Here is a 20,464-nt window from a genome sequence, read left to right as displayed (position 1 = left end):
TCTTGTATAGGAATTTACTACCCACTGCGGGCAATTTTGGCTTGCAAGTGTAAGTCTAAAGCTGTAGAAGTACGTTGCAATAATTGTGGGCAGGGTCATACCTGTGTGTTCCTGCAGCTTGTTTGTGCTACGCCTCCCCAGAAAACCTCTCCCTCCTTCTCCTGCACATGGTTTTACAGAGAACATGGACAAGGCAGGTGGGAAGTCCGAATGAACTTGTGAACTGGAAGTGGGGAACACCAGCAATCCCACCTGCTCTGCTCAAGCCCCTTTGGGAATCTCCTTTGCTAGACTCCTCAGGGAGTTTTTCTGGAAATCACAGTATGGGTCCACACAGTCTGGTGTGAAGGGATGGAACACTGAACAATGCACAAGGATGGGCATTTCTCATAAACGATCCTGGAATAGCTGAAGGTTGTAAGGAGAACTTGAAGTTAGTCCTGCACTGTCTTCAGATGTTTTCGGCAATGACCAATATGTGAAAAAGAGAGATCCTTGTCTTAAGATGCAAGCCCTCATTGAGCTTCAGCTGTTAAGTAGCAGAACTAAGCCTTCAGTCTGGCTTGGCTCATCCAGAAAGATCAGCAGCTGAGGTGCTGCCGGCTGATGAATAAACTGTTCCAAGCAACTGACTGTATGGCTATTGTGAAATCAAAGATAAAATGATCTTGTAAGCAAATGTGAGAATAGATAATACCATGCCGGTATATTTTTCTTCCCATTTTAACCATAAGGTGGCATTGTATCATGTCTTTTGAAACAAATCATCATTTTTTTTTCTTCATAAGAAGACAAAGATTAACAAATAACTCACTCAGGTTTTTCTTTTGTTGTCGTTGTATTTTTCTTTTTTGAGGGGGGTGGAGGTGGGTTTTGCTTTTATAAGGCAATGAGTGATCATTCATACATGGTTTCATCCTTCTCTCTGCCTACTCTAACTTTGCTGTCAGACTGATACATTATTGTTTTATTATACTGAATATACTGATAGACTTCTGGTCAAAAAAATGTGAAGAACTTTATCTAGAAGACTACTGGTAATTCATTCTATTTTGAAATGTTATTCCTATTCCAAGCTATGTTCAAAATAGTTTATAATGATGCCAAAAGAAATTATACAGCATTGATTCACAACCAGGGCAATTGTGTACTGCTACATGTACAAATCTTGTGTTTATCGTTACTGAGTAAAGCTGTTCTAGAACAGAAGCAGGTCCTGCTTGAAGCCCAAAAACCAAAGCAGTGAGTTGAAATGGTCTGAAAGAAGTGAGACTTTTATTTTACAAACTGCTGAAATACATGTACTGTTTTTCTTTTGTGCAAGATTAGAGAAAGTTGCATGATCAGCTGAGTCCTCAGTGGTTTAAGCAGGCATGTTAAAACAGGTATAAACATTATCTACTCTTAAAATGTGTGTATATGTGTGTATGTGTATGATTTTTGAAAGGCCTAGGCTTGTAAGTCACATGTTGGTCAGGTTGGCAATCAGGTCTCATGCTCCTGTAGTCCTTGGAGCCACACAGATTATGGGAAAATATTTCTAATGGACATGGCAGTCTCAAGGATTAGGTCAGTCTCCTCAGCCACATGTCATTTGGACTTTGCAATAGCATCTCATCTTGGTCTGTGTCCATTTCAGTCATGTCTTATGCAGTACAGGCAACTGGCTGTTGGAAACCACACAGCCACCAGCAACCACAGTCACCAGAGTGACAAATGCTTATCACAGAGTCATAGGATCGTAGAATGGCTTTGGCTTGGAAGGGACCCTAAAGATCATTGAGTTCCCCTTCCCCCACCCACCCCCTGCCCCCAGCTGTGGGCAGGGATGCCCTTACCATCAGAACTACTTCAGCTTCTTAAATACTGAAGATCTGTTACCTCTCCCAAACAGAAATGCTGCTGCACTAACCTTGCTCAGAGCCCATGGTCAGTATTGCTGCTTAGGGTTTCTGACTTTCAGAAACAGCAGCTTGGCTCACTGTAAGAGACTCGGACAACCACCTTCAGAAAAAGGCATAATAATCATCTCCTTAACAACTGGTTAGCAAATCACATTGGCTATTTGAGGTAGAAACATCCCCACAGTACCTAGTAACAAAAACCATATCATACTATTGACAGATTTGATCTATTCATATGCTGTACATGGTTGCAGACATTACACATTCTCTACAATGTGCAATCTGCTAAAGATATTGTACCAAAACGGATAAGAAATCTACTGATACTGCATTCTCCAGACTGAGAGTGCTGGCATGGTCTGTATTTCCTATTTTGAGGGTCAGATATTGGCACTGTTGTATCCCAGTATCTGTGAATTGTGTGCCTTCACTGTATCTCAGCACTGAACCAAACCTTGCATCTGTATTCTGGAGCATACTGCAAGCATGCAGCTAAGACCTTTCCATTTCTAATTACATATGATGGAAAAGGTCATGAAACAGATGAGAAACTATATTCAATCGATACTGAATAGACTTTTTCCCCTACTGATTTTGGAAAGTGTTTCTGCAGTTAGTAACACTGGGATAAACAGAAAAAGAACAGTTAACTGATGTGCCTGTAAACATATTTATTTGGCGTTTTGCTTCACTGAGCATTGAAGTTGTCTGGCCAATCTTAATTTTTTTCTAAGGGACTATCACAAAAGGACCCTGTAACACAAAGGAAAAACAATCTGCAAATGCTCCCTTGAAATGTGGCCTTTCCTGCCTAGTTACAGAGTGAAATCGATACACAGCTGCAGATTTGTTGACCTACACATGAGATTGAAACTATAATATGAAAAAATGAATTTCTTCCCCGATGATAGATTTTTCTCCCTTTAGATACCACTAGTGGGAACAATATAATGACTGGAAGGATCTGCAGACCCCCGTATAATGTTAGAGAATGTCATGTTGAGAAAGGGCACATGTTCTCTGCATCACTGCTCCTTAATCTTCTCAGATTTTCACAAAGAAATCATATTAATCAAATCTGCTTTCAGCTATATGAAAAGTGCAGTTTGAATGGTTCGCAGCTTAGGAAGAAATTGAATGTAGAAGAAAACCTTGGATAGAAATAAGCCCAGAACTTAAAATAACTTTCTGTTGTCAGTATCTCACTTTATAATTCTGAATAGCTGTGACAATTATGCATCAGAAAGCTCTGAAACTGCCCCATACTGTGGCTATGGAGAGGTCCATGAAGGTAATAGAGGAGCAGAAGTATTGCCAAATTAAATCAGACTGCTGAGCCGACTGCCACCAGCTTGAAAAGTAAAAAAGCAAACCCAGTTAAAAACTCTACCCAAAAATGCACCATCAATGGTCAAAATTTGCAAGGGTCAATATTCTGCCCGACAGTGAGCATGTCTCTCTTCTTTGAAAATTTGCTTGGGAACTTAAGGAAGATTAGGCTGTATGTGAATGAGGTGCAGATTTGTTTGAGTCTCACTCCCTTTCCATTGCTGTGTTGTGGATAAAGTAAAAGGACAGAGCGTGGGGCCATTGCTTTGGTTCCATGCAACTGAGGGATAGGTATGGAAGGGAAAGGGAGGGCCTTCTGTAGCGAATGGGAGAAGGCAGCTGTATACAGAGGCTCTCTAGAAGTCACTAAGATTTCCTAAAGCAGAGGAACCTTCTGGTGCTCCCTGCGAAGTAGGGCTGCCTCCTCATTTTGGGTTGTTTTTGATACAGACTCAAGTCTAAGGGAATATATATATATATATATAATTTAAAGATACCAAATAAAAGCCACAATGATTGTATGTGGTTTTTTCATTTTGATGTTAGTGTTTAGAGTTTGCTTGGTGCAACTCTTGTGTTTGGCACCAGCACATGGAAAAGACCTGTTTCCTCTGCCAGAGAGCTGATGTTCTGATGACCCACTCTTGCTCCCATTTAAATCAAAGGGATCCTTTCTGCTGAATTTGATATGAAGAATATAGTGGACATGAAATTTCTTCAGGAGCAGAACTCATTTCCCTTCTGTTAAACTTGAATCTCATACTGGCAGGCTGATGACCGTATCACAAGGTAAACTGTGAGATACAAGAGACAGAATGTTGGTTCTGGCAATAGGATCTAAAGGGTACTTCAGTGTCATTTAAAACAAAGGTAACAACATTTATTTTGAAAGTAAAGTGTATTTCATTCTGGGAAAAACAAAACAAAACAAGAATGAAAAAGAGGCCCCAATATAAAGAGACTTATATTTTAAATCGGTGCCAGAAAAACAGGATATTCCTGAGGTCTTTCTGAGCACATCTACCTCTGTCTGGACTCTGGAGAAAATCTACTAATAGCAAAGGCATGGCATTAGATTACAACCACAAAATTGCAGTCTTAAGATTGTAATGAAAATGGGTTAAGTCTGTACCATTTCCTATTCCTATTATAATCCCTGCCATAAGAATAGCCTATTCTGGAATTACAGAGAAGGACATTCTCCCTTTCTTTCTCCCTTCCTTGTAAATGTCATTTCATTTTTTTCTTCTCACTGAATTTGTAAAGATAGCAGAAAATGTTTACCTCAACATTTTTCAGAATGTTGTCCAAATCTGAGGGTGGTTACTATAAAAGGAGTGTACCAGAGGGTATTATAATGCAGTATTTGAAATCAGTAGTGCTCAATTATTTAAAGTCAAACTTTTGAGGAGATATGAGCAATGTGATTAGTAGTCGTTGGGACTTGCAGATGCTCAGAATCCAAGTGTAAGACTTTTGTCTACTCTTTGCTGTTGGTATTGACTAGAGTGCCTGTCAGTGACAGTGATGTCTGGGGAGCAGGAGACGCTGTGGGCCTCGGAAGGGTGGTGGTGAGGAGCAGCATGACAGTGCTGTCCTTGTGTCCACAGTGACTCCCTGCTCATACCGAGGTGTCTGCAATGCCATCGGTCAGGAGTGAGCTGTGACAAGGTGAAATGCTCCACTTGTGGCTGGGAGATTTTGTGTGTGGCCAGTACAGCTGGTTGGGGTATGCACAGTTAAAATGGCTCTTTTGAGAAAGGCAGGGTGTGTGTGCATGCACTCCAGGGCGTGCAGAAACAGCACGTTAGGTCCTGTGGCCCGCCTTAGCAGGGAGCCTGGGCACTACTCACTTACAGCACTGTTTGCTTTGAAGCAATCACTCAGACATAAATGGCTCACTGTGAGGTGTTGAAGTCATGCTGGTTGGTGTAGCATTCAGAGGTCTAACAGCCTCAAGCTCAAAAAATAAGAAAAAAAGACAAATTTCTCACTGGAGCGGTAAAGAAGTGAAGAGAGGAGCATGCTGCTTTCACTGCCTTTTTGATGTGATAGGAAATCAGCCTGCCTAGAAATTGCAATAAACAATCTAAGGTGAGCTGTAACATTTTAAAAGCACTGATTGAAGTAGATGATGAAGTTTGCTCCTATAAAATCAGGCATGCTGGCATGTTAAAATGGATGGCTGGAAGTAAAGAAAAATATCTGAATCATGAGCAAATGTATGGTTTTAGAATTATTTCCATTATTTTTATGTTATGATTTCTATTTTTGCTAGATCTTGGATTACTGACTGAATGACCAGCTAATATACAGAGTTCTCTGGTGTCTTGCAGCTGAATAGTAGTGGTGGTAATTCAGTAAGAAGTCATCATTAATCTGGTGCTTTTGATTCAGTTTTAGACTCTTCACTTTGCATTTCAGATAGATGGTTGGGAATCAGAACTGACTCTTTATAGAACTGTGCAGAGCACACATGTGCTCTGCTGGCAGCAGTGAGGCTCAGCTCAGCCAGGTGCCAGATTTCTCCAAGCCCTTTGTGAGGACAATGGTTAAGAGTGGAGAGCATGGGACATTTTAATTCCATGTATACCACAGTGAAGTGTAGTATGAATATATAGGTTCATCCATTACATTAATTGTTCTCCAAAGAGAAGAATAAAAATCAGATTGTTTTCTTTCTGCATACTCCCATTCTCATGGGAGATATTTCTGCAGTAGGGATAACTTGTTTAAGAGATAAGTGCATTCCCTTTGCACATGACTCTCCATAGTCACTGGCCCATTCTATCTGTCATGTAAGGACAGAAGTAGATTCCAGCGTGGGTATGCTTCAGAAGATGTTAAACTCACTGAGGTGCAGAAGTGAGCCAGGCATAAATCCAGAGGAGAAGGTAACATGGCCAGACTTGAAGTCCTGTGTCATTAGGCACAGGAAGGGTAAAGACCGACCCTGCTTACAGCGGGAGTGCGCTGAAAATTTTCCCTTGTCAGAACTGTGATTTGTGGTAGGTGTACTCCTTATGATAGCATGGACAAAAAAGTTGACATTCACACAGCGTAGAGGCTGCTCTTCCTAATATTTTCAGACAAAGTGTGATAAAACTTCAAGTAGTTTATCTTCTTTTGCAATACAGAATGACAATATTAAATTGTTATTACTGATAGCAAAATACAGTATATTTAATAAGTGAATTAGATCCAGATCCAGTCATGACTGTTAACTTTCCTCTGTCTCAGGAAGGCCCTTCTCCAAAACAACAGTTTGCAGGAAGTAGGTAGAGGTCACTTTGTACCTGCTGCCTTTCTTCTGCTTTTTCTCCAAGAAACTGCTATTAATCACTGTCAAATGCAAGCTGACAGGATCTTTGGTCTCACTCAGTGATGTTCTGAAGTTATACTCTTATGTATCCCAGTTTCCATATGAACTGTCTGGCTTTGTGGGCTCTTGAGAACTGTTTGCAGCAGATAGTTTTTCTAGCAGCTGAAACCCGAGAATTACTTACATAAACTTTATGGATTTCCCATTTAATAAATTTCTGGCTGTCTTCTCATCCCAGTCCTACTTTCTGCCTGCATTTTTATTCCCTTCATGGCATTCTCCATGGTGCCAGGTGTCTTGCTCCTTCTCCAGATACATTCCTGAATGTTGATTATGTTTTCTTGTCTCTCCTTTTCCTTCTCAATAAAGAATTCACTTGTATCTCTTGATCCAGCAGGCCACCTACCCTGGCTAATACGACATTAGGTTGTTTTTTTTCTGACATTCTTGGACATCATCAGAGCTAGGATTAGTTCTGGTTCTTCTGTGTGCCCACTAAACCACAGTATAGCTAGAACATGATTTTTTTTTCCATATTCAGTATCTTATAAAAAGTGCAGCACATTACCCTAAATGAGATGCTAAAACATACTGCATTTAGAATGTCTGGTTATACTTCCTCTTTGTCACAGGTGTCCAGGTTTGTAAAAACAGGAAAAAGAATTGTAAGCCTATTAAAATCAACATTGAAAAGACCAGCTACTGTAATACCTGTCTGTCTGTCACAGAGTGGTTGAATGTCTAGAAACATTGTAGCATTTCTTACATAATAAATGCAAATTGAAAATAGAAAGAATCGTGCTGTCAGGATGAGGCGTTTGTAGCAGGAGTCAGAATATCAAAAATAGAAATAGGACTGGCTGGAAAATATCATCTGGGTAAAGGGAATAGCAAAAGCTTTGACTTTGAACATAAGAATTGTCTGAAAATCAGAACTCAAATCTGTAGGTAATGACTTGATACTGTTTCTAGTTTTTTTTGCATTTCTTTTTTTTTTTGTTGGTCTGTCATGCTCTATTGCTCTGTGTATTTGTTCTATGATAAGCCATCTCCTGTCGATCGATCAAGTGGGGCATGTAGTCCATCTTGCAAACAAGGCTAATGAGGGCTACTGGGGGGCAATGATGAAAAGCTGAGAGTCAACATTGAGAAGTAGATGTTTGAAAGTAGTTTATTTGAAAAACATAGGAAAATAAATGTGTATGGATACATATAAGCCCTATTTGAGTCTTCTACAATTTTCATAGATACTTTGATTTTTGTTTTCTTCAATTATACCATAATATGCTGAAGGAAGTTACTGGAAGGGGAAGAAATATGTAAGGGGAAGAAAAATGTTTTGGTTATGGTGCCATCTGTACAATGCTGAGGCAGTGGAAATGAAATCAATTCAGTTTCTGTAATCTTCTTAAATCTCAAATTAAATTAACATCAGGACTGGCACTTTTTAGGCTAACTTGATGGCTGTGATTATGATTTCTTTTTGCCTTCTCTAGTTTCATTTATTGTTAGTTCCTATTAAATATTCATTAAAAAGTAATTTAGTAAATCATGGGATTTCCTGCCTATAAAACAATTATCAGAATGAAGAGTGACAGCAGTGGTTGGGGAACATGCTGAAATTAAATATCCCTTTGTGAAGGGGAAGCAGGATGCAAAATCCTTTCAATTTACTTAAAAAATTATTTTGTATGGTAGTGTTTTCCTCTACTCACCAAAGTTGAGTGAAGCAGCATTTGTGGCATCTTCTGGGTTCTCATTCTTTCTCTATCAGGGTTAATGTTACAAAGGTCACTTTTGTCAATGTTTTTGGGAGCCAGTGTTGAATTAATCTGTTGTTTTATCACATGGCAAGACAGCTGGCAATATCATGATACTGAGGACAGGAATTCAAAGTTCTCTTACACAGGTAAGTAACAAGGACTGTGCTGAAAAGATTTTAAGGAATCACCAAGCAATTAATTTAAAAATTCAGAGGCCTCTGGTACGCAAATACACATGCTGAACTTCATTATGACATGGACGTATGTGAAGCTGTTCAGGACCAGGTGCTTTTTAGTGGCCTTTCTGTACTGTTTGAATACTTCTATTCAAGTTGCTTTAGAAGGTCTCCAATCACACAAGGAGAGTGAGGGATGGTGGAGAAAATTTGGTGAGGGAGAGTAGGAGGAGCCTGAGAGAAAAAGAGAGAGATTGTTCAACCAGGCAGAGAGCTAAGAAGCAGTAAGTGGGACTATGTTTATCCTGTCAGGTTAGCTCAGGATTCAAGGTCACACTCAATGGTTTCCTCATTGCGTACACATTAACGCTCACACTGGCTGTCAGGCAGAGTTGGGATCTGACCATGAACACAGCTGCATATGCACTGTAAAAGCTTAACAATTTTGAGGTCTAGGAGGAGTCAAAGTATGTACAGAGAGAACTGAGAGAGCCAGGCCAGGTGAGGGATGAGGTGAGATAAATGATGGAGTGCTGGACAAGGACGGGCTAAGCTTGGAGGGATTCAAGAGAAAGCAGGATTGTGGCCAGGCCAGGCTGTGCTGTGAGGAGGCAGTTGTCTTCTGCAAACAGACTGTATCAAGAGATTTTTTTCCTTAACTTCACTGTGGTGCAGATCTGCATGAGCCACGTTCCTCATGTTGGAAGTGTGGAGAGAGTTACTGACAGAAACTGTCTTCCTAGCAGCTCATCCGGTCAGCACACAGCCTGGGTCACCGCCTGCCTGAGGAGAACACTACTTCCTGTCAGCAGTGGGGAGAGCTTTTGGGCACAGAGATGCAAGAACAGCAACACCTGTCTTTCCTGCAGGCAAAAATTAGTAATTCCAGTATGTCTTTAAAACAAATGTATCTTCCTTAGTAATTCCATAATGCATGGAATTAATATAACCAAGCACTCTCTGAGGACAACGCAGGCTTCAGAGCCAGACACCATAAGCAAATTATGTATGATGCGTGCTTGTATGACTCAAAGACAATATTTACAGCTGTGGTGGTTTGGTTCTTCAGAGCATGCCATGAACCTTCCTTTCACACTAGATTATCCCAGACTGCATTGTTCTGTTAGAGAGACACTGAGTCTGGCTCCTGTTGGAGTATGCAAGGAAGGTAGCAAACGTGCATGCTGTACTGACTTCTGCTGGATCACTCTCATTCATCTCAAAAGTGGCAGGCTCATTACAGCTGGTAATTTCTCTTTCAAAACCTGGCTCCTCACTGTGTTCATAAACCCTGAAGCAAATATAATAGTACCCTCAGGCCCTCAAGAATGCTCATACAGCAGGAATTTGGCATCTTCCAAATGTGATTCATAGTCTTATTCATTACGTTGTGCCCCTTAAAAATGAAGAGGAGAGTCCAAGCATACTGCATACATGAGTTCACTCCTATTTGATGAGGAAATACCTTTACCTGAGAGGACCTGACATTTCTGATAAACTTGGAATTGAAGGAGCTGGTGAAGAAGCAGTTGAGAGTGCACATGGGGAAGAAGAATTAGAAAAAGTCAAAGTTTTCATAAAGAGAGGTGGACCAGCAAGAAAAATGATCGTTTAATAATTATAAATATGAAGATTTAGAAGAATTAAGCAAGCAAACAAGAGAGAACAATCAGATAGCCTTTGCAGTCAGGGGCAAACACCATGGCTCCCCACTGAAATTACACGGTGGAAGGAGAAAAAAGATCCCTGAGGCAGTTAATTAGCACCGAACGGACACGAATGATACCTAAGGTTCATGTGTTAGCTGGCTTGTCAAATTTACAGCAAACAAACGTCCAAGTCAGTGCATCCAAACACTTGTGTATGCGGAGCAGAGGACAAGTCCTTGGTAACACTGCAGACTGTTCTCATGTTGCAGTATTTTCCAAATCTAGCACTAGCTTTTACCTTTAGATTGTAGCTTTAGCTACAAATACAGAAAATGTCAACTAAGAGAAATTTTTTTTTGCATTGATGTTAATCTTCCACTGTTCTGCATCTATTTCAATGGGTGAAACACTGGGTGGATGGCTGGGCCCAGAGAGTTGTGGTCAATGGAGTTAAATCCAGTTGGCGGCCAGTCACGAGTGGTGTCCCCCAGGGCTCAGTGCTGGGGCCTCTTCTATTCAACATCTTTATCAATGATCTTGATGAGGGGATTGAGTGCACCCTCAGTAAGTTTGCGGATGACACCAAGTTGGGAGGGCATGTTGATCTGCCAGAGGGTAGAAAGGCACTACAGAGCGACCTGGATAGACTGGATTGATGGGCCAAGGTAAACTGTATGAGTTGCACTAGGGCCAAGTGTTGGGTCCTGCATTTTGGTCACAACCCCAGGCAACCCTACAGGCTTGGGGAGGAGTAGCTGGAAAGCTGCCTGACGGAAAGGGACCTTGGTGTGCTGATGGACAGTCGGCTGAACATGAGCCAGCAGTGCCCAGGTGGCCAAGAAGGCCCATGGCATCCTGGCTGGGATCAGGAATGGTGTGGTGAGCAGGACTAGGGAAGTAATCCTGCATTGGTGAGGCCCCACCTTGACTACTGTGTTCAGTTTTGGGCACCTCAATACAGAAAGGACGCTGAGGTGCTGGAGCAGGTCCAAAGAAGGGCAACAAGGCTTGTGAAGGTCTTGGAGAACATGCCCTATGAGGAGAGACTAAAAGAACTGGGGCTGTTTAGTCTGGGGAAGAGGAGGCTGAGGGGAGACCTTATTGCTCTCTTCAAATTCCTGAAAGGTGATTGCAGTGAGAGCAGGGCTGGTCTCTTCTCACTGGTGACAGGTGACAGGACAAGGGGAAATGGCCTCAAGTTGCACTAAGGGAGGTTTAGGTTGGATATGAAGAAAAACTTCACAGAAAGAGTTGCTAAGCACTGGAACAGGCTCCCCAGGGAGGTGGTTGAGTCACCGTCCCTGAATGTGTTTAAAAACCATTTGGATGTGGTACTTGGGGACATGATTTAGTGGTGGGTTGTTAGAGTAGTATGGTTAGGTTGCGGTTGGACTTGCTGATCTTGAAGGTCTTTTCCAACCTGAGCAATTCTATGATTCTGTGATTCTAATTCTACTCACTGGTTAGAAGACTGTTGCCTTTACTATCTGGAAATTGAAATGCCTTTAACACAAAGACAAGTCACTACTTAACATTAATTGGTTTACCTTATCCAGATGCCTTTCTGCCTGCCTGAAGAGGGCTGCACAATATACAGAAGGAGTTGTTTAGAAAAAATCTTCAGGTGAGAGATGGGGAATAAGAAATAGGTGTAATGGTAGAAGTCTTTGGCAGAATACAGTGCTGGACAGAAGTGCAGCATCACAGAAGTCCAGCATGAAAAGGAGGAAATAGGCTCATAAAAGGAAAGAGGCTCCTGGAAGGAAGACTTAAAGATGATACTGAAGAAGATTTGATGCTTTGGAGGTCATTTGGGTTAAACAAAGATGGCACAGTACTTAGAGCAGAGAGAATTTTATATCCAGCAAATGCAATTCACAGTCGTTTTTAAGGATGTGTATAATAACTTGCTGGTGAGAAAGAAACATTTCTTCTCACCATGTGGTCATTCAAACCATGCTAACATACTGGCACCCTGTGCATGTTATGGGATTGCTTCTTGGTGAATACTGAATAATTACTCATACCACTGAAGAGATTAATAGCATGAGAATTAAGCTTCTCTAAATGCAATCTTGATTATTAGAGCTCTGAGTGTGTTGCTGGGAATGCATAGCTCAGTATTCAAAAAGTGCACAGTATGTACTGTGTTATCAGTATTTTAAAAGTTAAGAGTATGATGGGAATTTCAGCATTAAAAGTAATCCCATATGAAACACTCTCCAGGAGATAATCTATTGTCACTTCTGGTTTATATAACTAGATCAACCCTAATGAATTAATAAAAATACATGGCAACTCCTGATGCACTTAGTAAAGCATGTAGCACTGACATGTCCTTTAAATGCCTACTGGCTTACACAACACATTCGTTTTCCTACTGCCTAGGCTTTTTGAAAATGGTGTCTTATACTGGTATCTCCAGTTTTTAGGTTTCCAGTCTTCAGCTGGTGTCTGATTTTCAGAAAGAGAGGAGACCCAGATTCAGTGGAAGTTAAAGTTGCTCAACCTGTGGAGATATCAGATTGGAGATAAAGGGTCAGCCTAGGTACCTGGTTGGGCAATGACTGTACATCTAGAGATATTTTCACTCAATGCAAAGTGATTGCAAAGAGTGACATGGCATCCACACAACAGAACTGCCCAAGGTCTTGCTGCATTATCACCCTTACCAGACAAAGATTCTCTCCTTCTCGAGGTGATGAGTATATTGGGAGTGAAAGGGAAAAGAAAGAGATATTGTTTCATTTCATTTACTAAAAGGTGTGCTATTCCCTGAGAAGAGGGATGGGGGTCCAATAGGCAAGTGAATAACTGCCTAAACATCCTATTCACAATGCATGCAATTATAAGACCTGCTCTATCCTTCTATCCTCGTCTTAGAGGGTCATTCCATTCCTTATTTACATATCGTCACATAATGATACATCAAAAACCTTTTGTTCCTCTGTGCCTCTATTTCTCCTCCTTCTGGTCTATATTTGTTGGTATTTTAGCACTGATGTGAAAGACCTCTTCCCTTCTCTGCTAAGGTCCCTTAGCTGCATTTTTGACACTATCCACTGTTTACGTTAATTAATCTCTTAAATAAAAAGAGAACTGGATTATGCTAGGTAGAAGGAGCAACACGTTGACTGTCTGCCCTTTCTCTAATCTTTTGTGGTGACAGTTCATGAATAAGTTTCACATACTGCAAAATCTTTGAAAAAACTAAATTGTTTCAAAGTGAGTTCCAGCATTAGCAGATGCCTTCCAAAGAAGGCAGTTTAAAGCAAAGTTTCAAGCTTAAAAAGCTCTCCACTTCTGTAGGATTGTGACTGTGTAACCTCACATTTATGACAAGAATCCACAGTTGCCCATGGTGGTAAGCTATGGAATGCTACTTACGTCAGGCACAGAGTGACTTGGAGAAGGGTGTAGCTCCCCTGAAACCCCCCATGGTCCTTGAATAGTACCATTGCTTTTGCACCAAGCACAGATAGGACTTTTGATCCCAGTAGACCTCAGTTACCTTTATGCTGAATCAAGGATCTGGAAACACCAAGCAGAGACACAGCTGCAGCTCCACGGGGGCACACCAGTTTGGTACTTTGACATTCAGACCTTCTGAACTTCATACTCGACATTAGTGATCTGGTCCCATGCTTTCCCATACCATGAGAGGGATTTACACAGCACAGTGAGAACACACCGCCCATGCTGATCCAGCAATGTGTCCCAGCCCCATGATCCTTTAGGGACCATGTTGCATGTTCAGCAAGATTCTCAGGTTTCCAGTCCTCAGTACACTTTCATACTTTACCTTCTCAGCACATGCTTCTCAGATTGTTTGTCTGATGCTTTCTGCTAACTATTTATCTATCCAAAACTACAGTTGCCTTAAGAAGCTTGTCTTAGCCATATATGCAGCAAGAGCATTTGTAACATGGTCTGCAGAAGCTTTCAGCTTGCTCAGGACAAACATTAGCTCTGTGTCAGCACTAGCCAAGTTACACTTGAGCTGGATCTGTGGTTAACTAGCTCTTAAAATTTCCTTGATTTTTCCATTACCTATAGTATCCTGGACCTTCTTCAGTTCAGATAATGGAGTGTTAATCAAAATCCTTCTTCTGTAATTTGCTTTAAAATTGAGGGAAAAAATGTTAAGGAAAATACATGTTTTTTCCCTCTTGCATTTGTAAAACAAATAAAGACCCATATTTACGAAGTAATAATGAAGAATAGGAAAGAATGACTATGGAAAAATCAGCTTTAAAGTCATTTGGAAGGAAAAGAGAACAAAGCAGAAACTTTTTTCCCTTAGTTGTAATGGACAAACCACTAAAAAACTACATGAAGAACAAGGAACTGAACTCACAGGACAAAGTAAGCTACTGGGAGGAGTGCCACTATCACTGCTCTGTGAATTGGTTCTCAAAAAAGACCAGAAAGTCCTGTGACTCTCACATGTGACCTCATCAGAAGTTTACTGTAAAAAAAAGAGTTGCAAAAACATTTAAGTTCCTAATGAATAAGAAAATGAAGAACTAAAATTACTATTTTCATGTGACAATTACAAAACAGCTGCCTAGCCAGTTCAAAAAAGGAAGTTTTAGACTTGAAAGTTTTGAACAATGCCAAGTTCAACATAGTTTTATTTTTGAGAGATGGGGGACTGCTATGAGACACAGATTTCAAGAGATGAAGTGACCTTGCAAGAATAATTGACATTTCAATGTGAGAGATCTGCTTGTTAGAAAAGCAGTTTGAGTTTGTCCAAAATGTTAGTATTCTGTCAATTAAATAATAAGGATTCGAGTTTAACTTCTGGTTTAACTCCAGGAAAATATAAGGATTCTGACCTCAGAACCATGCCAGACTTTGTTTGAAGTTGCCACTGGTATAAAATTTTGTACATGAATCAAAGTGGAAGTGGAAAATGGTGATGACGTGGTAAAGGGATACAAACACTGGAGTTTCAACTAGAGAGGCCTTGCATGCTTTCGCCTTCTTCTGTTCAAATTCTATGCTTCTTATTTCCAATTTCCGGGTAAGTTTAAGTTCTGACTCCAGTGTACGCTCTTTGTTCTACGCAGTTCATGCTGCAGTGAGCCATCTACAGCTTACAGTATGGTGAATAAGCACACAAGAGCAATTGTACTTTTAGGATAACTGGTGTTACAATCCTTCAGTTCCTAATCTGTGGCTGCCATGCTGGAAATCTCTGCTCCTTAGATCATTCCCTATATAAGCAGAAGACAGGTAGAAAAGAAGGAAGAGACTGGAGGGCTTGTAATACTCGTCACAAAAATTTGAAAAAAAAAATCAGATATAAAACATGTAATTTTCATTGAAAGCTGTGTCTAGCAGTGAGATTATAAAAGGCTGTTTTTTTTCAACCCTAATAAGGATTAGCACTGCTTTTTTTCTGTTTGTTCTGCCCTTTATCTGTCATGATTCTTGCCTCTTCCTGAATATTTGTTTGAAATCCTGTGATGGATTGTATGTCATCCCAGTTCTTATGACTGTATTTATTACCATCTGACTCAATACTTTTAGATAACAAATTATTACAGCTGAGCTATTTCTCCATTCTATGGCTTTTACTGTTTCAATAGTTTTGGTCTGCTCCGTACAGCGTCCGTTTTCCAGTTCTCTGAGCACCCCTGCATTTGATAGTGCTCTGTTTAGATAACTACATAATCATTCTGCATCTCACTGTGATGGCAAGTCTTTGGAAATTCTGAGTTAGGACTGCCTGTGGGATTACTGCATGAAAGAGCTGCCAGGCTCTTTGTGAGATAGGAAACAGGAAAACATCTACCAGCCATCTTCTGAATGTTGTCCAGCCCTTTGTCCTTCTGGGAGTATAAGACAACATCCTAAATCCTAAGAAATGTTTTACATTAATTAGTACTGACACAACTCTAGCAGAGGCTATTCACTTCCATTACTATCACTGATAATAACCCAGTAAGATATGATGATGTGGTTCTTATTTAAGTCAATGGCTATTACATGGCAGAATGGGGTGAAGAATGCTCTGGAGCCTGATGTTGGTAAATGGTGTCACAGTCCCTTAGAGTATTTGCCATTCTGTTTCTCATACTCTGAAAATCAGACAGTGTTTTTTTATCTTCAAAGAAATGAAAAATAAAAAAAAATTAAAGCTTGCTCAATATTGAACTCATTTTGTGTGTATATATAATATGCATTAGCTCCAGTAATTGCTGACAATTTGGAAATGCCTGCGTCAGAATACTGACAATCAATAAATGAGAAGTGACAGTAAGTATAGGGTTGGCTGCTTCACATATTTCTGAACAAGGCTGTTTTAGTTAAGACTGGAAAAATGCAGGACAAAAGGACAAACGCTTTTGGTGGGAATACATCTCTAGAATTTTATTTACACTTTAAATTGTCTTCTTATTAACTTTGTGGATCACTACGATCCTAATGTAGGTTAGTCATTATTTAATTAGAAGATAGAGACAAAAAATAACCCTGTTTATATCTCTTAATCTACTTATTATCTAACCAGCAGTCCTGAGAGAATTTTCAACATATTGAACTGATTTGTGCATGCTTCATTAGCTCTTTATATCTTACTGTACATAATCATTCCCAGCCCTGTCATGGTTATCATGGTGGAATTTCCACTGAAGTCAATGAACTCTGAGTGTAAATTGACTGCAAAACAGTGACTGGGACAAATTCTCTCTTTATCTGAAACCTTTGAAATGCCACTGGATTGAGTGAAATTGCTAGAGACATGACTGAATTTGGTTTAATTTTCTGGTATTTATTCAACTTAGTGCCTTGAAGACCTGGAGTTCTCTCATTTCATTTTAATATTTTGAGCTGAACTTGACAAATACTGATAAAAATAATGCCTACAGGGTTTGGTTGAAAAGCCTTTTTGTGACAACCTGAAAGATTTCCGTTAGCATCAGCAAGCCCTTGACTGAGCTTTTAGTGGTCAAAGAGGAAAGGTAATTGAAAACATCAGTCAACTAATAAAGCGCTTGAAAAATTATAATGTTTTTCATGGATTTTTCAAACTATGGCTAAAAGTTTATTGCATTCAGTTTTATGGAATGTATATCCATTTAAAGTATATATGAAATGAAGTAATATCTTTTTGTTTCATTCTAGGTTCAGGCCACGTTTTCTCAGATATTCTCTTCAGAATAAAGAAAATAAGATAGGAAGAGGGGAAGTGGGGGAGACCTGAAGCAGGCAAGACTTCTGTTTACCTTTAAAAAAGGTAATGAAATTATTCCACTATACCATTCATTCCTTCCTCCCTTCCTCCCTTCCTCTCTTCCTCCCTTCCTTCCAGGAAAATAAAAATGTAAAGAAAAATCTTCAGGAGTTCTGCTGATAGAGGATCCCACTTTGCAATTAAAGCACCATCCAGGACACTGGGCAGCCTATGCAGTCATTTAAAAAGAGCAGTTACAATGTCTAAAACAACCACCTATCATGGGGTTTGTTTAATCTGATTTCAGCTACATAAAGTTTAGATTTCTAGTGAAGATAGTAAGTTAGGCTTCTTTTGTAGGCCATGTAGGGATTTAAGTATTTCAGATGAATATTTTTCCAATATATGTTGGCATCTGTCCTACAAAGAATTGAGCTGGCTTGAGAAAGTTTCTGTCTGTGTGCAGAGGGAGTCTAGCTCACCAGGTTAGATCAAATACTTGTCTTTTGAAGATGGTTGATGATATCTGAGTAAATGGCTGCCAAGTTCAATAATGGCAATGTGCACTTCCATGTGAAATATCACAAGACACATAAATTTTCCACTAAAACAGGTTCAGCATGTATGAAACAGAGACTGTGGAACATGATCTCCTGCACAGATTTTTTTGGGTGATGCTGATGTGGATTTTTTAAATAGAGCTCCATATCACAGACAAATTTAAATAAAGTGTATTTTGCACATTTTTTTGTGAGCATTCTCTTCATGCTATGCTTTTTGACTTCCACTGATGGTTAGTACAGAGTTAAATTGAACTCTGCTTTGATTTTACATTTTATCTACACACAAAGTTTGCTCACCTGATTTTGGTGATGCTGTAATTTCACTGCTATTGACCCAGCATGAGTAGTGATAAAGGAATGCTACAGTCATTCAGTTCGTTATCTCCCAGCCAGGATGTTGGCCGAGCCTCTTGCAGACTAATAATTCTACCATGTTTTTCCACAAATCTCCCTCTCAATGCTTAGGTGACCTTACAAGTCCCTTCACATTTTATCATCTTGGGGAGAACTGTAGAAGATTTCTAGAAAGTCACCAGTGTGGTTACAGAATTCCTAGCCATACACAGGCATGAACATAGCACCAGGGAGGACCAGTTGCTTACAAAAGGCTTTGCAGAATGTGGGTTGTCAGAGCAAAATGAAGAGTTTCTTTCAGCATCAACACATCTTTTTAAAGGTTCCTATTTCCGTAAGAAGTCCACACTTTGTTCTAATTATGCTACTTCTAGTTGCACGGAACGATCAAGTTAGATTCAGTTTTCCTGCATTCCATTCTCAGGAGCAATTTTAAAATGTTATTCCTGCTTTGCGAAAGTAATGAACTGTACTGCAACCTTAGCAAAATTTGCAGGGTAAATAGACTCTAAATCATTAATACTACTTCCTAAAACTCCACAGAGGTTCCCACCCACAGGTTGACTTAGCCCGAACCCAGCTGGGCCTGTGGTATGTGATGAGATCACAGCATTCATTTCTGAGGCTGAAGGTGTAAGCTAAGGGCCTATCAGCATTGCTGCTGTGAATATCTTTCTGAGGAATTATAATTTAGTTCTTAAATATGCATCAATCTGAATCAGTCTGAAACTTGGCATAGGTGCAGCATTTTGGTTTTAAAGTGGAGAAAGGACTTTAGGCAATCAGTTTTGGGAGTTTTTGCTGACACTCATGCTGTAGTAATAGAAAAGGCAGTCATTAAATATTGCAAGCTCTTTCTGTGGAAGATGTGGTGTGTTAGCAATCAAGAAAATATGAAGAACTGTCTCCTTAAGCAATATTCAAACACACACACCTGGTTTTCATATTTTCATCATGTTTGCATGTTGTGTCACACAATGTATTTAAAACAATACTTGCTGCACCATGTCCAAGCTATATATTCCCATGACCCAATTTCCTTGTGCTGAAGGTTGAGACACTGGTGGCCCTGCTGCAGTCTGCTCTACCAAGTGGAGTGATGAAGCTTGTAATTCTGTAATCCTGAAGGTTTCTTTCCTTTACTGCTCTGAGTCAGAACTCAAAAGAGAAAATCATGCCTTTAGACGAGTCTTAGTATTTGAAATTACTGGCAAAGTTAGAGTTAATGTATTTGACTTAAATGAATTCATATAAGTAAACAATCACCATGGCAATGTACCAGCAGGCACAGGATTTGAATTCTCAGCTGCATACCCAGGACCAGTGCTGAAGAGAAATACAGAATACCACCTGGAGTTCGTGACTCGAGACTGGGCACTGCTGGCATCACTGGCAGCAAAAAGGATGCTTATACTTGGTGGTAAATCCACCATGTATGCTGAGTGGCAGAGACTGTGGGAGACAGAAGGCAGAGGAACTCTCCTCCATTTAATTTTGGTCCAGCCATCAGTCAGTTCTGCCCCACTGAGGGCAGCTTCTTTCCACCAACTGGGAGAGTCTCTCTCGTTGATTTAAGATCACACTGAGACCTGAAATTTCAGACTTAACTCTTTGTCTGCACTGCCCAGCAGGGGTCAGTGATAAAAGCTAGCAAGTGTGCTGTAATTAGCTGACACTATTAGCTGGTTATGTGCGTGAAGGAATAGGCACAGCTTTTGTCAGTGTTAATGCTAGCTGCCTCCATGACCCGGATCTCTGTCTTTGCCACTCTCCCTCACCTCCTGAGGGCAGCAGGCATCTCACCTGCTCTGTGCAGGCGGGGCATTGGTGCTGCTCCAGCTTCAGCCCCAGTGAAGTTAAACACTTGTCTGCACTTGGAAATTAGATGGGATTAACTAAATGGTGTGAAGTGAATGTGCAATAGCTGCTTTTGAACAACTCCATGTGTGCACGAGCCATGTGGGCTGCCCTAATCACTTCCAGCTGGCTGTGACATCCAAAAGGACATCCCTAGGCAGCTGCAGTAACAAGCTGTCTGCCATATCCCCTCTGTGCCACCTCTCTGGATCAGAATTGCAGGGCTCCCCACTGACTGACTTATACCAAGCTGAAAATTTCCAATTCATTCCTCCTGTTTGTTTTCTTTCTCTTAGCCAATTTCTTATCTGTGAGCATACTTTGCCTTTTACTCTATGATATTTCAGTTTCATTTACAGTCTCT

At 40.3% G+C, this 20,464-nt stretch overlaps 1 long non-coding RNA gene across 4 annotated transcripts in view; it reads left to right on the top strand.

Moving 5' to 3' along the window:
• The window catches only part of LOC110393599, a 129,544-nt gene that overhangs the window by 34,369 nt on the left and 74,711 nt on the right, over positions 1 to 20,464 (top strand). For all 4 annotated transcript variants that reach the window (XR_002435054.1, XR_002435053.1, XR_002435051.1 and 1 more), the window contains exon 2: positions 17,278 to 17,389. This is a non-coding gene — a long non-coding RNA (uncharacterized LOC110393599). The remainder of the gene's footprint in view (positions 1 to 17,277; positions 17,390 to 20,464) is intronic.

The sequence above is a fragment of the Numida meleagris genome, chromosome 2 (genome assembly GCF_002078875.1).
Source record: "Numida meleagris isolate 19003 breed g44 Domestic line chromosome 2, NumMel1.0, whole genome shotgun sequence".
NCBI classification, from domain to species: domain Eukaryota; kingdom Metazoa; phylum Chordata; class Aves; order Galliformes; family Numididae; genus Numida; species Numida meleagris.
This window is presented reverse-complemented; position numbering and strand designations above follow the sequence as displayed.